The sequence below is a fragment of the Mus caroli genome, unplaced genomic scaffold, assembly GCF_978045245.1.
Source record: "Mus caroli unplaced genomic scaffold, Mus_caroli_1 scaffold_15, whole genome shotgun sequence".
NCBI lineage: Eukaryota > Metazoa > Chordata > Mammalia > Rodentia > Muridae > Mus > Mus caroli.
In genome coordinates this window covers 43,779,891-43,791,499 of record NW_028227270.1, presented here as the reverse complement: position 1 = coordinate 43,791,499, position 11,609 = coordinate 43,779,891, and positions in this window count along the sequence as shown.

The window sequence follows — 11,609 nt, the reverse complement described above, 5'->3', positions numbered from 1 at the left end:
CCCCGGCATAGTCTCACAAGAGACAGCTATATCTGGGTCCTTTCAGCAAAATCTTGCTAGTGTATGCTATGGTGTCAGCGTTTAGAAGCTGATTATGGGATGGATCCCTGGATATGGCAGTCTCTAGATGGTCCATCCTTTCATCACAGCTCCAAACTTTGTCTCTGTAACTCCTTCCATGGATGATTTGTTCCCAATTCTAAGAAGGGGTACAGTGACCCCACTTTGGTCGTCATTCTTCTTGAGTTTCATGTGCTTAGCAGATTGTATTATATATCTTGGGTATCTTAAGTTTTGGGCTAATATCCACTAATCAGTGAGTACATATTGTGTGAGTTCCTTTGTGATTGTGTTACCTCTCTCAGGATGATGCCCTCCAGGTCCATCCATTTGCCTAGGAATTTCATAAATTCATTTTTTTAATAGCTGAGTAGTACTCCATTGTGTAAATGTACCACATTTTCTGTATCCATTCCTCTGTTGAGGGGCATCTGGGTTCTTTCCAGCTTCTGGCTATTATAAATAAGGCTGCTATAAACATAGGGGAGCATGTGTCCTTCTTACCCGTTGGAACTTCTTCTGGATATATGCCCAGGAGAGGTATTGCTGGATCCTACAGTAGTTCTATGTCCAATTTTCTAAGGAATGGCCAAACTGATTTCCAGAGTGGTTGTACAAGCTTGCAATCCCACCAGCAATGGAGGAGTGTTCCTCTTTCTCCACATCCTCGCCAGCATCTGCTGTCACCTGAATTTTTGATCTTAGCCATTCTGACTGGTGTGAGGTGGAATCTCAGGGTTGTTTTGATTTGCATTTCCCTGATGATTAAGGATGTTGAACATTTTTTCAGGTGCTTCTCAGCCCTTCGGTATTCCTCAGTTGAGAATTCTTTGTTCAGTTCTGAGCCCCATTTTTTAATGGGGTTATTTGATTTTCTGGAGTCCACCTTCTTGAGTTCTTTATATATATTGGATATTAGTCCCCTATCTGATTTGGGATAGGTAAAGATCCTTTCCCAATCTCTTGGTGGTCTTTTTGTCTTATTGACGGTGTCTTTTGCCTTGCAGAAGCTTTGCAGATTCATGAGGTTCCATTTGTCAATTCTTGATCTTACCGTGCAAGCCATTGCTATTCTGTTCAGGAATTTTTCCCCTGTGCCCATATCTTCAAGGCTTTTCCCCACTTTCTCCTCTATAAGTTTCAGTGTCTCTGGTTTTATGTGAAGTTCCTTGATCCACTTAGATTTGACCTTAGTACAAGGAGATAGGAATGGATCGATTCGCATTCTTCTACATGTTAACAACCAGTTGTGCCAGCACCATTTGTTGAAAATGCTGTCTTTCTTCCACTGGATGGTTTTAGCTCCCTTGTCGAAGATCAAGTGACCATAGGTGTGTGGGTTCATTTCTGGGTCTTCAATTCTATTCCATTGGTCTACTTGTCTGTCACTGTACCAGTACCATGCAGTTTTTATCACAATTGCTCTGTAGTAAAGCTTTAGGTCAGGCATGGTGATTCCACCAGAGGTTCTTTTATCCTTGAGAAGAGTTTTTGCTATCCTAGGTTTTTTGTTATTCCAGATGAATTTGCAGATTGCTCTTTCTAATTGGTTGAAGAATTGAGTTCGAATTTTGATGGGGATTGCATTGAATCTGTAGATTGCTTTTGGCAAGATAGCCATTTTTACAATGTTGATCCTCCCAATCCATGAGCATGGGAGATCTTTCCATTTTCCGAGATCTTCTTTAATTTCTTTCTTCAGAGACTTGAAGTTTTTATCATACAGATCTTTCACTTCCTTAGTTAGATTCACATCAAGATATTTTATATTATTTGTGACTATTGAGAAGGGTGTTGTTTCCCTAATTTCTTTCTCAGCCTGTTTATTCTTTGTGTAGAGAAAGGCCATTGACTTGTTTGAGTTAATTTTATATCCAGCTACTTCACCGAAGCTGTTTATCAGGTTTAGGAGTTCTCTGGTGTAATTTTTAGGGTCACTTATATATACTATCATATCATCTGCAAAAAGTGATATTTTGACTTCATCTTTTCCAATTTGTTTCCCCTTGATCTCCTTTTGTTGTTGAATTGCTCTGGCTAGGACTTCAAGTACAATGTTGAATAGGTATGGAGAAAGTGGACAGCCTTGTCTAGTCCCTGATTTTAGAGGGATTGCTTCAAGCTTCTCACCATTTACTTTGATGTTGGCTACTGGTTTGTTGTAGATTGCTTTTATCATGGTTAGGTATGGGCCTTGGATTCCTGATCTTTCCAAGACTTTTATCATGAATGGGTGTTGGATCTTGTCGAATGCTTTTTCCGCATCTAACAAGATGATCATGTGGTTTTTGTCTTTGAGTTTGTTTATATAATGGATTAAGTTGATGGATTTTCATATATTACACCATCCCTGCATCCCTGGAATAAAACCTACTTGGTCAGGATGGATGATTGCTTTAATGTGTTCTTGGATTCGGTTAGCAAGAATTTTATTGAGGATTTTTGCATCTATATTCATAAGGGAAATTGGTCTGAAGTTCTTTATCTTTGTTGGATCTTTCTGTGGTTTAGGTATCAGAGTAATTGTGGCTTCATAAAATGAGTTGGGTAGAGTTCCTTCTACTTCAATTTTGTGGAATAGTTTGTGCAGAACTGGAATTAGATCTTCTTTGAAGGTCTGATAGAACTCTGCACTAAACCAATCTGGTCCTGGGCTTTTTTTGACTGGGAGACTATTAATGACTGCTTCTATTCCTTTAGGGGATATGGGACTGTTTAGATCATTAACTTGATCCTGATTTAACTTTGGTACCTGGTATCTGTCTAGAAATTTGTCCATTTCGTACAGGTTTTCCAGTTTGTTGAATATAGCCTTTTGTAGAAGGATGTGATGGTGTTTTGGATTTCTTCAGGATCTGTTGTTATGTATCCCTTTTCATTTCTGATTTTGTTAATTAGGATGTTGTCCCTGTGCCCTCTAGTGAGTCTAGCTAAGGGTTAATCTATCTTGTTGATTTTCTCAAAGAACCAACTCCGCGTTTGGTTAATTCTTTGAATAGTTCTTCTTGTTTCCACTTGGTTGATTTCACCCCTGAGTTTGATTATTTCCTGCCATCTACTCCTCTTGGGTGAATTTTCTTCTTTTTTTTTTCTATAGCTTTTAGAAGTGTTGTCAAGCTGCTAGTGTGTGCTTTCTCCAGATCCTTTTTGTAGGCACTCAGAGCTATGAGTTTCCCTCTTAGAAATGCTTTCATTGTGTCCCATAGGTTTGGGTATGTTGTGGCTTCATTTTCATTAAATTCTAAAAAGTCTTTAATTTCTTTCTTTATTCCTTCCTTGACCAAGGTATCATTGAGAAGAATATTGTTCAGTTTCCATGCGAATGTTGGCTTTCCATTATTTATGTTGTTATTGAAGATCATTCTTAGTCCATGGTGGTCTGATAGGATGCATAGGACAATTTCAATATTTTTGTATCTGGTGAGACCTGTTTTGTGACCAATTATATGGTCAATTTTGGAGAAGGTCCCGTGAGGTGCTGAGAAGAAGGTATATCCTTTTGTTTTAGGATAAAATGTTTTGTAGATATCTGTTAATTCCATTTGTCTCATAACTTATGTTTGTTTCACTGTGTCCCTGTTTAGTTTCTGTTTCCACGATCTGTCCATTGATGACAGTGGTGTGTTGAAGTCACCCACTATTATTGTGTGAGGTGCAATGTGTGCTTTGAGCTTTACTAAAGTGTCTTTAATGAATGTGGCTGCCCTTGCATTTGGAGCATAGGTATTCAGAATTGAGAGTTCCTCCTGGAGGATTTTACCTTTGATGAGTATGAAGTGTCCCTCCTTGTGTTTTTTGATAACTTTGGGTTGGAAGTCGATTTTATTCGATATTAGTATGGCTACTCCAGCTTGTTTCTTCAGGCCATTTGCTTGGAAAATTGTTTTCCAGCCTTTTACTCTGAGGAAGTGTCTGTCCTTTTCCCTGAGATGGGTTTCCTGTAAGCATCAGAATGTTGGGTCCTGTTTGTGTAGCCAGTCTATTAGTCTATGTCTTTTTATTGGGGAATTGAGTCCATTGATATTAAGAGATATTAAGGAAAAGTAATTGTTGCTTCCTTTTATTTTTGTTCTTAGAGTTGGCATTCTGTTCTTGTGGCTGTCTTCTTTTTGGTTTGTTGAGGGATTACTTTCTTGCTTTTTCTAGGGCGTGTTTTCCTTCCTTGTATTGGTTTTTTTCTGTTATTATCCTTCGAAGGGCTAGATTCGTGGAAAGATAATGTGTGAATTTGGTTTTGTCGTGGAATACTTTGGTTTCTCCATCTATGGTAATTGAGAGTTTGGCCGGGTATAGTAGCCTGGGCTGGCATTTGTGTTCTCTTAGTGTCTGTAGAACATCTGTCCAGGCTCTTCTGGCTTTCATAGTCTCTGGTGAAAAGTCTGGTGTAATGCTGATAGGCCTGCCTTTATATGTTACTTGACCTTTCTCCCTTGCTGCTTTTAATATTCTATCTTTATTTAGTGCATTTGTTGTTCTGATTATTATGTGTCAGAAGGAATTTCTTTTCTGGTCCAGTCTATTTGGAGTTCTGTAGGCTTCTTGTATGATCATGGGCATCTCTTTCTTTAGGTTTGGGAAGTTTTCTTCTAAAATTTTGTTGAAGATATTTGCTGGCCCTTTAAGTTGAAAATCTTCTGTCTCATAAACTCCTATTATCCGTAGATTTGGTCTTCTCATTGTGTCCTGGATTTCCTGGATGTTTTGAGTTAGGATCCTTTTGCGTTTTGTATTTTCTTTGATTGTTGTGCCGGAGTTCTCTATGGAATATTCTGCACCTGAGATTCTCTCTTCCATCTCTTGTATTCTGTTGCTGATGATCGCATCTATGGTTCTAGATTTCTTTCCTAGGGTTTCTATCTCCAGCGTTGCCTCACTTTGGGTTTTCTTTATTGTGTCTACTTCCCTTTTTAGGTCTAGTATAGTTTTGTTCATTTCCATCACCTGTTTGGATGTGTTTTCCTGTTTTTCTTTGAGGACTTCTACCTGTTTGGTTGTGTTTTCCTGTTTTTCTTTAAGGACCTGTAACTCTTTAGCAATGTTCTCCTGTATTTCTTTAAGTGAGTTATTAAAGTCCTTCTTGATGTCCTCTACCATCATCATGAGATATGCTTTTAAATCCAGGTCTAGCTTTTCAGTTGTGTTGGGGTGCCCAGGACTAGGTGGGGTGGGTGTGCTGCGTTCTGATGATGGTGAGTGGTCTTGATTTCTGTTAGTAGGATTCTTGCGTTTGCCTTTCGCCATCTGGTAATCCCTGGGGCTGTGCAGAATACACTGGGCGGGGTCCCGGAACCAGGATGTCTGCTGCCGATGCTCAGGCTAGGCGCTCCCTCTCCCTTAGGCAGTCTTAAAAATGTCTTCCACCAAGGAAATTAATCCATTATTTTTAAATTTAGCTTCAGGCAAGTTCATAGGATGTGGGGAAAAAGCAACCCACACCTCCTTTTGATATATCAGAGCAACATTCTATAGTTCTGTTGCTAATATTGTTTTCCTCTGAAACCTCTTGACCTGGGCCTCTGAAGTCCACATGACTCTCACCACTAAGGTCTTCCAAGCTTCTATTCAGATAACTCTGCTTACAGTGTTAAATGCCTTTTAGTCCAGAATTTCACATCCCTACACACACACACACACACACACACACACACACACACACACACACACACAAACACACACACATACATACACACACACACATACAAACACACACACACATACATACACACACACACATACAAACACACACACACATACACACACACACACACACACACACACACACACACACACACACACTCATACATACACACACACCAAACAAAAAACATGGTCCATGTGTATAACAGAAATATCTTCCTCCCTAGTACCTTATAGAAAGAGGATTTATTTGGGCTTATAGTTTAAGATGGTAAGAGTCTATCACCATCATGGTAGGGAGTCATGGCACCAGGTAAGTATACTAGTTGGAGCAGCAAGCTTGAGAGTTCACATCTTAAACCACAAGCACAAAACAGAGATGGAAAACTGGGAATAGCATGTGTCCTTGAAATCTTAAACTTTCCCTTTCCAGTGATACACTTTCTCCATAAAGGCTGAATTTTCTAAGCCTCCCCTCAAAATATCACCAAGTATTTAAACATTCTACTCCTTGAACCCTATAGTTTTCTAGACATATAACAATGCAATATTTATTCATTTCAACTTCAAAGTAGTTTCTCAGTTCCAATACTGTTTAAAAGTTCAAAGTCCACTTATCAGTGAGTACATACCATTTGAGTTCTTTTGTGATTGTGTTACCTCACTCAGGATGGTGCCCTCCAGGTCCAACCATTTGCCTAGGAATTTCATAAATTCATTCCTTTTAATAGCTGAGTAGTACTCCATTGTGTAAATGTACAACTTAGTATACCTGAGATATAAGATACAATTTGCAAAACACATGAAACTGAAGAAGAACGAAGACCAAAGTGTGGACACTTTGCCCCTTCTTAGAATTGGAAACAAACCACCCAAGGAAGAAGTTACAGAAACAAAGTTTGGAGTTGAGACGAAAGGATGGACCATCTAGAGAGTGCCATATCCAGGGATCCATCCCATAATCAGCTTCCAAACGCTGACACCATTGCATACACTAGCAAGATTTTGCTGAAAGGACCCAGATATAGCTGTCTCTTGTGATACTAGGCCGGGGCCTAGCAAACACAGAAGTGGATGCTCACAGTCAGCTATTGGATGGATCACAGGGCCCCCAAAGGAGGAGATAGAGAAAGTATCCAAGGAGTTAAAGAGATCTGCAACCCTCTATGTGCAACAACATTCTGAACTAACCAGTACCCCGGAGCTCTTGTCTCTAGCTGCATATGTATCAAAAGATGGCCTAGTCGGCCATCACTGGAAAGAGAGGCCCATTGGACACACAAACTTTATATGCCCCAGTACAGGGAAACGCCAGGGCCAAAAAGTGGGAATGGGTGGGTAGGGGAGTGGGGGGAAAGGTATGGGGGACTTTTGGGATAGCATTGGAAATGTAATTGAGGAAAATACATAAAAAAAAATTTTTTTTTTAAAGTTCAAAGTCTTCTGAGTCTTACAGAAATCTTGGAACTATAACATCCTGTAAAATAAAAAGCTAAATCACATAGTTTCAACAACAATAACACAGAATATACATTTCTGTCTTAACTGGGATTCTATTGTTATGATAAAACGCCATGACCAAAAACAACTTAGAGAAGAAAGAATTTGTTTTATTTTATAATTTCACATCACAGTTCATCACCTAAGAAACTCAAATCAGGAACATGGAAGTAAAGTGGAAACCACAGAGGAATGCTGTTTACTGGCTTGTTCCTCATCTCTTGCTTTTTATACAAATCAAGATCACCTACCCAGGGATGATATCAGCCCCACAGTGGCCTGTCCTATATTAGTCATTAATCAAGACAATACCACCACAGACTTGCCTACTCGTCAACCCTAATGAAGGCATTTCCTCAACTGTGGGTCCATCTTCTTATCTAGCTTGTGTAGAACACATATAACAAACCAGCACAATTATCATATCAAAAGGGAAAAATGGAGACTGTGGTAGTTTGAATGAGTATAACCCCCTCTACAGACTATGAATCTGAATGCTTGGGCACCAGTTAGTGGAACTGTATGGGAAGCATTAGAAGGTGTGTCATTGTTGTAAAATGCATGTCAGTGGGTTTAAGGTTTGAGATCAAAAGCCCACATTCATCTCAGTTCTATCTTTCTCTCTTTATATCTGCCTTGCAGTTGTTATCTTAACATGCATACTCTCAGCTACTGTTCCAGCATCATGCCAGACTTTTTGCTGACATGCCCCCAACATGACATCAAATCATGGACTTTAACTTTCTAGAATAGTGAGCCCCCAAATTAGATGCTTTCTTTTAGGGCTGCCTTAATCATGGCATTTTGTTACAATAGAAAAGTAACTAGATAGATATTGGTACTAGAGAGTGGGCAATTGCTGTGAAAGACCTTACCATGCTGTGGTTTTGGAGGAATATATAAGACTTTGGGATATTCTATGTGTGGGGACTAATGAACCTTCCTAGTAGAATCCTGGAAGACAGTAATAATGAGCGCAACATGGTCTATGGAAGCTAAGTTTATTTCATAGGGAAATAATATTGGCAACTAGGCTAGATCAAAACCACTCTTATGGGATTGTTTTTGTTTTGTTTTGTTTTGTTTTTCTTAAAGAATGTGACTGCTTTTTGCCCTTGTCTTAAGAATTTGCCTGAGACTAAACTGAGGAAATTTGACTACTTTTAAAGTCAGAGATTTCAAGACAACATTCTCTTCTGTCAAGTGGTCATTAGCGATCACTCTTATTCAGGTATACAATGAAAAAGAACAAGTAAGGAAAGTTAAATGGAAAATGTATAGTTTGAGGATTAAAAAGACAGCCATGAAGCTTAATATTGGTTTCATGGTGTATGCTGATAAAGGTAAGGAGACATGGAATAAAGACAGTGGTGCTGGAACCCTTGGGGTGTGTCATACACACCCAGATAATCATACAACTTGTGGAAAGAAAAGGACGAAGGCATTATCTGTTTCTAAAGAGCATCAATAAATCAAAGCTTATGCCGGTGTAATTCCAGGAGGGGACCAGGTTCCATCCCAAGCTGGCAACAGAATTTGGAAACATAAAACATGTAGTTCTGGCTTTGAAGTCATGAAAGATACAGGAGTAAAGGAGAGAGCCTCTTAGGCTGAATTGAGCTTTTCAAATCTCAAAGCCCACCCCTATTACAAACTTCCTCTAATAAGGCCACACCTCCTAATTTCTCTCAAGTAGTGTTACTTTCTGATAACCAAACACTTAAATATATGAATCTATAGGTGATACTCTTTTTCAAACCACCACATAGTCCATAGGCTATGTGAACTAAAATGGTGCAAGTTTTGAGTGGCCATCTGAATAGGAAATGAATCCTCATCAGGGTTAAACTGCTAAGTCTACCTCTCTGCCAATGGGGCCTTATGATCTTGCAGAATCGATAATACTTGAGGTGTCAAAGACAGAAATTCTGTTTGCAACCTTTGACAGGTCTCATAAATGACAACAAAGACTCTTGGTATGTTGGTACAATGTCCTGTATCTGATGCCTTTGTGATCCATATTTTGCTGACCACTGGGCAGTAATGGAAACATGAATACCAGACACTGGGTAACCAAGTCATTATTTATCCTAAGCTGCCCATCATACATTGGACATTATAAATAAATGCTTGGGCTAATGAAATCATGGTTATTTGAGGAGCATCTACAATCACTAATTTACTAAACTACCATAGTTTCTAATAACAATATATAAACATTTGTCCTTATGCCCATAGATAAGTGTAGCTCTCATCAAGGAAACTTCTCTGTGCAGCAGATGGAGAACATTACAGAAAACTATAATCAATCAAAATGCTGAGTTTTAGAGTTCAGTTCCAATGGCTACATCTTTGTTGTGTGATGATTAATATCTTGTTTTTTTCTTTGGTGTAGGTACCCTCTTTGTATTGGTGTTTGGACATCTACAAAACACTTATGTACCTAAGGTTCAGGGAACGCTGTAAAAGAGGGTATGGGAAAATTGTAAGAGCCAGAAGACCAGGAAGTTTGCTGTGAGCTATACTGGGCAGGCTGAATAAGACCACAATGTCTCCACAAGATATCAGAAGTTACACCCATAAAGTCCCACCTACATGACGGCCCAAACATGAGATGAACAAGAATGATATTAATGGACAGGCCACATTGTATGAAGAAAAGCTTATGGGCCTTAACCCTATACAGCCATAGGCAGCTGAGGAAAGCTGAAGTGGAAGAAATAGTCTTCCCCAGGGAAGAGTTCACCAATTAGTTGTTCAGTGCCAAACAATTAGTCCTGAAAGCATGCATACAAGTATGATTATGAGTACTAAATATTGTGATCTGAGAGTTGCTCCACAAACCACACAAGCACTGATCTCAGTCAGACAGAGATGGTTTATTGAATGCACACTCTAGGACTGATCAGATTACAGATGTAGCTCAGAATTACATGAACTACAACAACAAACATTACTCAGGGCAGGCTTATAAAGGAAACACACACACACACACACACCCCACAACCAGCTCATTCACAGGTACAGGAAGTATTGTCCAGTGATCAACTCTGACTCAAGCCATTTTAGACATAAAATATTGACCTTTAATTTGGTGGGTTATATGTAAAGCTTTGTGGAGTTTCTTAAGATTAACAAACCTCATACAGAACATAAGTGGGGATGTGGTCAGCATGACCCTGCTCTGAGTGTAGTCATTTTTTCTATATTAATGACTGATAGACATATTACAGTAACAATATGAAATAGCTGGCAGGCATGGAACAAAATGACTACAGCTATACTGGGCAGGCTGAATAAGACCACAACACTATAGGTTAATTTATAAATAAATATGTACATATATGTACATATATACATGCAATAATGATTAATAAAAGAAGAGGCTACAAATTTGAAGGAGAGTGGGGAAAGGTATACTGGAGGATTTGGAGGGAGGAAATAGAAGAGAGAAATGCTGTGATTATATTATAATCTTAAACATATTTAGGCTTAGCTTTTTCAAACCCTCCTTTAATTATGATTGTTTAATCCTTCAACCTCCCATCTAGTTCACTCCCCACCAGAAGTAGGGGGAAAGAAAGGTTAATAGGAATTGGGGGTTGTGGATATGTTTAGAAATATTTCTTTGGAGCAATTCCAATCTTCATTGTCAGAATATCAGCTGTCTAGTCCAAAACACTAAGTATGAATCAGAAGCAGCAGTCCAGTCCACTCAGCAAACACCAAACATGAATTAGCATCAGTGTCTCAGTTCAGTACAAACCTTTAGGGTACACCATTTGTCATAATACCAGCAGAAGGTCTTTGATATGTTTTTGTCTATGAAGTCACAAGCAAAAATCAGAGAAGAAAGCAAGGTGAACCAATGCAAGAGTGGCATCCACTGTTTCTTGTGTTATAGTTATACTTTTCCTAACATCATGTGGGCCTCTCAAGCATCTGCTTCAGCAAAATATCACATACCCTCTCACCAGGCAACTTCCAGAAAAACGCCATGTGTCTATTCTCAGCAAAACATCCTCTCATGTGTCTCCTTCAGCAAAACATCCTCCCATAAGACAGTTTCCAAGCCCTGTGCCACTTTGGGCACAAACTCGGAAGACAGTCCCAAGGTGCCTAGTGGACACCTAGGATCTTGGGACCACTGAGGAAAGTCAGCCTCCAGAGAGGTCTCTGACCCGGGGACTCAGGTGAGATCACCATCTTGTATCCTTGGTCTCTCAGAGACAAGTCCACGAAGGAGAGCTCATGGGCAGCAGAAGCAACAGAGCTTCTTGGACAGGGTCCATTTGGGCCTTCATCCTCAGCCAGTAGGCAGAGCTGAGACCCAGACCTCTGGGCACCTTCCCCTCCATAGGAAAGTAGGCCTCCAGGGAGGGCTCTGACCCTGGGACTCAGGTAAGAGCACC